The following is a 5,692-nucleotide window of genomic DNA, read 5'->3' as shown; positions in this document are numbered from 1 at the left end:
TGGTTTTGGAGCAGTCCTTCATCAAGGAGATGGGGCCATTGCATATTTCAGTCGTGTTGTAGCACCACACCATCAGAAATTACCAGCATATGAGCGAGAATTGATTGGTTTAGTCAAAGCACTGAGGAATTGGAGACCATATTTATGGGGAAGAACTTTTCTGGTATGGACAGATCACTATAGCCTTAAATTCCTCCTGGATCAACGGTTGTCTACAATACCGCAACATACATGGGTCAGCAAATTGTTTGGATATGATCTGTCAGTGGAGTATAGGCCGGGCAAATTGAATGGTGCAGCAGATGCCTTGTCTCGACGCGACGAAGACACCGCAGAAATTAACAGCATCTCGGCACCACATTTTCAGCTGTTTGACACCCTTCGCAATGAAGCTGCCACCGACCCACAGGTCTTAAGCTTACGGGCTGCCATTACAGCGGGAACTGCAAAATCAGGATGGACGGAAGCTGATGGTCTGCTACTATTTCAAGGGAAGGTCTTCATTCCGGACGCTTCAGCAGTTTGGACAGAAATCCTGGCAGCAGCACACAATTGTGGTCACGAGGGCATTGAGAAGACTGTACATCGATGGAGAGCATCCTTCTACAGCCCACAGGCCTTACGACGGGTCAGAGAATTTGTGCAAGCATGCGTCACTTGCCAACGGAATAAAACTGAGCATCTACATCCAGCAGGTCTGTTGCAACCCCTGCCGGTACCATCGGAAATTTGGAACGACATCTCCATGGACTTTGTTGAAGGATTTCCTAAGGTTGGTGGCAAGACAGTGGTATTAACAGTGGTCGACAGGTTCTCTAAGTTCGCCCACTTTATTCCTCTTGGCCATCCATATACCGCAGTGACCGTGGCTAGGACATTTTTCGAAGGGATTGTGCGCCTTCATGGTATTCCGTGCTCAATTGTAAGTGATAGAGATACAGTGTTTACTAGTGCCTTCTGGTCCGAGCTTTTTCACCTTGCTGGGGTCAAGTTGTTACTTAGTTCCGCGTTTCACCCCCAGACCGATGGACAGTCGGAAGTGGTTAACAGAATTATTGTGATGTACTTACGCTGCTTGGCAGGTGATCGGCCAAAAACTTGGTTACAATGGCTTCCATGGGCTGAATTTTGTTACAATACATCATACCAGACTGCGGTCAAGTGCACTCCATTCAGGATTGTATATGGCCGGGACCCTCCAACAATGCTTTCTTATACACCTGGGACAACCAGAGTAGCTGCCGTCGATCAGCAACTTCAGGATCGAGATGTTTTCTTGGCAGACATCAAACAAAGGCTAATCCAAGCTCAGGTAACAATGAAGCAGGCGCAGGACAGTGGCCGTCGAGATGTGCAGTATGCTGTCGGCGATTGGGTTTGGCTGCGTCTGCACCAAAGGTCGGCAATGGGTGTCACTCCAGCAGCAACATCCAAATTAGGACCTAAGTTCTATGGGTCATATCAAATTCTGCAACACATTGGAGAGGTCGCCTATAAGCTACAGCTGCCAACCAATGCAAGAATCCATGATGTTTTTCATGTGGCACTTCTCAAGAAATTCCAAGGGGATCCCCCATCCGCACTAGTACCCTTACCAACGATTCTGCATGGCAAGGTACTTCTGGTTCCAGCACAAGTAGTGAAGGCTCGTTTAAATAGAGGTGTTTGGGAGTTACTGGTCCAGTGGCTTGGACGTGAGCCGACCGATGCTACATGGGAACAATGTAATGAGTTCAAGAGAAGATATCCAGAAATACAACTCGAGGACGAGTTGTTTGTCGGAGAGGAGGGAAATGTTATAGATGCTTTTGTGGGCCGCCAATTCACAAGGCGCAGAAATAGGAAAGAGGAGATAAGTCAGGAATAGTTTCTGTTTTATCAGTTCCTAAATAATAGGTTAGTTCCTTTTTATGTGGCTAAATAGTAGCAGTTCCTAAATAATAGGTTAGTTCCTTTTTATGTGGCTAAATAGTAGCAGTAGATATGTCTATCCTGAGACCGCCTATGGCTATAAAGGCGGTTGGGCATCAGCTGTAATAATCAACCAGGAATAAGATCTCCCTTTTGTTTGGGCGAGATCACCTGGGATCATCCTGGCCAGGCACGACGCCGGCGCAGGAGATCTGGGTGATCAGCGCCCTCTTCTTCCATACACCTTGCGCCACTCCAATCTCCCTCTCCACTCCCCATTGAAGGACACCAGGAAACCAAGGTTACGGACTCACCAGCGAGGAGTCGGTAACACTAGACTTCAGACATAGCGCACTTTCTACAAATGAAAAATAATAGCATTGCCTTTTAATACAATTGATTTATGGGCACCATGGAAAACCTAATGTGCTTTCTACCAAACAGTAATTTATTCAAGGGATTTCAAAACAGGGGCGGCGGCATGGTGACCTGGAGTGTCTTGCCTCTTAAGCCATGTGGTATTGTGGTGGCCTGAGTCACAGTGTAGTGTCTTACTGCGTGGCAGCTCATACATCAGTCTAAAGAAGGACCCAAACTCCCTAAGCCACACATGAGAGGATATTTCTTAGATACAAGATGGATTAAATGAGGTTTTGCTCTTTGAAGAGGATGGAAAGGCAGGGAGCATCAACCAACTTATTAATGACATGGAATTGACTTCAGGTGTGGAGCGTGGCCATTTGATTGCTTTCATGAATTGCTGTGATCTTTCAGATCAGTCAAATTCATAGCTTTACAAGTGCTACAGATGGTAAAAAAGATTCTACATGAAAACAATCTGGAAAATAATAGCATGGTTGAATGCATTGTAGAAACAAATGGAGAAAACCTTTCTAAACATGAAACTTGGAAAGCAGGGAAAAATTTCAGTGTGATTGTATATCTCAAGTAACCTGAAGTTAAAACAGTTAAGTAACACTTTAAGCAAAAGGAGCATTTTTAAAACGCATACTAATATCGATCTCATCCAATTATTTGAATAAGGCAAGGGCTAACATACATTGATAACACCCTGTAGACTAAGACAAAGAGAGAGTATAACATAAGAAAAACGTCATCAGGCGGACCGTACTTTGTTAGACAAACGCTCAACTAATGGATGCAAGTAACCTAAGACCAAGATAGCTGCAAGCCTGTAAGTAAGCACTCACTTTTGAGGTTCTTAAAGTCTTAATCTTAACAGAAATGATATGTTAAACTGCTCCAGAGCATGACAACATAAATAAAAAGACAGAACATTGTACTTCATAAAGAAAAGATAGAACATTACATTCAATAGCACGACAGTTTGCACCTGCTGACTGCTGAGGCAGCATCCAAGTCTGGTAACTCCGGCAGCCGCGAAGGAGTCGACGGCGCCGCATCTTGGCTCGAACTGGAGGATGTCGTGGTGGCCCCGATGGTCTCCGGTCTGCCGTCCCGCGCCTCGTGCAGCTTCAATGATTCGCTGCAGGGCCCAGGTCTCCTGCTTCCCGCTGCGTCAGGCAGCGAGAGATGGAGGCGAATACACAAGGGGCGAGGGGAAAGTTGCGGGAGCAAAATTCCGCTCCGTATGCCCTTCACCATGACTTGCACCGTTGCACGGAAGGGGACTAGCGGAGGGGAGGACGGCGTGGAACAACGGCGGCGACGGCGTCTCGGTGAACATTGAACAGCGCCGCTGCCTACGGAGTGGAGAAATTGGGCCACGGTCCGTTGGGAGGAGGCGAGCAAGAAGCACCGGGCCGAGAGCAACGTGTGGGATTGCCAAATTACGAGTCCAAACGGCCCAAATAGCCAAACCGATAGCAAGCACACGCGCTGCGGTGATGTGCGGTGCTTCAGTTTAGTCCCAGCTCGGCGGCTTTGAGTTGGCGGAGACGGAGGAAGGCAATAAAAGGCGACCCAGGGCACCAGCTCAACTCATACCTTTCTCGGCCTTTTGGCTAAGATCAAGTGTAGTATCTGTTCTTATCAGTTTAATATCTGATATGTGGACCATGTGTTCACTTCGATATTAAATTTATTTTTTGTGGGGGAAGACTCACCACAGTAGCTTGCTACTGGAGTCTTCACGTGTCGCTCGGGCGTTGCACTACAGCCCGGGCCTGGCGCACCCCAACAATACTATGTAAATTTTCATTTGGGCTTGGTCATGTTACCTCGTCCAAGTAACCTGGTATTAATATTATTATTGTTCGAAGTAGACATTGTTAAATCATAAGTTTTGATCGAAGTAGACATTGTTAAATTATAAGTTTCGTCGATTCAGCTTTGGAGACCCTACATTAGTGTTTCCTATTTTGCTTCCGGTAACAAGTGTTTTTTAACTTAAAATTAAATTTTCTTGACTATTTAAATATACTGGGAGCGTGTATAGATCGTAATTAAAAAAGTAGAAGGCCTTTAATTCAGCTTTGGAAGCCCAACATTAGTCTTTTTGAATGGTGACTATCGGGCTTAAGCTAGCTAGAACATTAGTGTTTTCAATGGGCTCTCTCGTGCTTAAGCTAGCTAGAACATTAGTGTTTTCAATGGGCTCTCTCTACTGGGCCCCGAACTAAATCCAAGTTGGTGAAGATCATGATTTAGGCTGGCATAGTAGTTATTATCTTTGCAATTACGGTTCGAATCTATCCGATCTTTATCTTTTTGCTCAAAGAACGAATAAAACCCCTTGTTGAAGCCCTTTATGATAAGCTTCCCTAGATCACACCTCAGAACGCACTGTTCTTATAGAGATAAAGACGCTTTCCCATCTTCTTAACTCGAAATGAAATGGCTGAGAAGAAGGTTCCTTTTGGGTATCCCCGAGAAGAGATCCAGTGGAGACGGGGTGGGCCTGTAGCTCAGAGGATTAGAGCACGTGGCTACGAACCACAGTGTCGGGGGTTCGAATCCCTCCTCGCCCACAGCCTCCTAAGGGCATGTTTGCTTAGGCCCTTCCCGGTGGGGATTGCAGCCCAATCCCCGTGGACCTCCGCCGCCTGGAAGTAATCCCGGCCCAAAAGAAAATAGCGTTCGATTAAGCCTCCCATGGGCTACATCCCGGCTCAGCCCGGCCTTTCCCCGCCACCCCGGCCTAGGAACGACGCCCGCTCGATAGGGGGTGGAACATATCCCATCAAGCGCTGTCAAGCGCACGTACGTGAAGCAGCACGCGTGAAGGCAAGCGAAGGCGGTGGCGGCGACGCGAGATTCCCTGCTCCGGCGGTGGCGGCGACGCGAGATTCCCCGCTCCGGCGTCGATCTCTTCCGGCGGCCACCTTCTCCCCGGTATTCTTATTCCTCCTGTCTCTTCTATCGCAACTAGGATCTGCTCCGGCATCGATCTCCTCAAGCATTTAGGGTTCTTGATTCTTGCGTCGATGCCGTCGCGGAGTTCTATCACCACCTGGAGCAACCCCATGACTTCAATCGGAGGTCCGAGGACCTATACCGGTGGTACCATCGAGCTCAACTCGTGGACCCCAGATGAGCGGCCACCCGTGTGGAATTTAATTGCCAGACGGCCATCTTGGGGAACTTCGTGTATAACTGCGTCGTGATGGGTTCCTGAGTCCACTGAATAAAGATAGAAGTGAAGTGGACTTCCTCAGATTTATTATTCTTCGTAGCGATTCCTGCCGTCTGCGCGGTTCTGGAATTAACTGGACATCGGCTGATTGTCAGCAGTCTCATGTAACCATTGCGTTCTAATACTCCTGTTTCCCGGCTAATCCATTCTTACATTTTGCATTTT

At 47.4% G+C, this 5,692-nt stretch overlaps 1 non-coding gene across 1 annotated transcript; it reads left to right on the top strand.

The window, feature by feature from the left end:
• Window positions 1-3,875: 3,875 nt before the first annotated feature.
• On the top strand, window positions 3,876-4,072 carry LOC111589874 (U2 spliceosomal RNA). The gene has a single exon (XR_004851701.1). It is a non-coding gene; the product is annotated as a U2 spliceosomal RNA (small nuclear RNA).
• The last annotated feature ends 1,620 nt before the right edge of the window (window positions 4,073-5,692 follow it).

Source organism: Zea mays, chromosome 7 (assembly GCF_902167145.1).
Source record: "Zea mays cultivar B73 chromosome 7, Zm-B73-REFERENCE-NAM-5.0, whole genome shotgun sequence".
NCBI classification, from domain to species: Eukaryota; Viridiplantae; Streptophyta; class Magnoliopsida; order Poales; family Poaceae; genus Zea; species Zea mays.
Note: the sequence above shows the minus strand (reverse complement) of the source record. Positions and strands in the feature narration are given on the sequence as shown.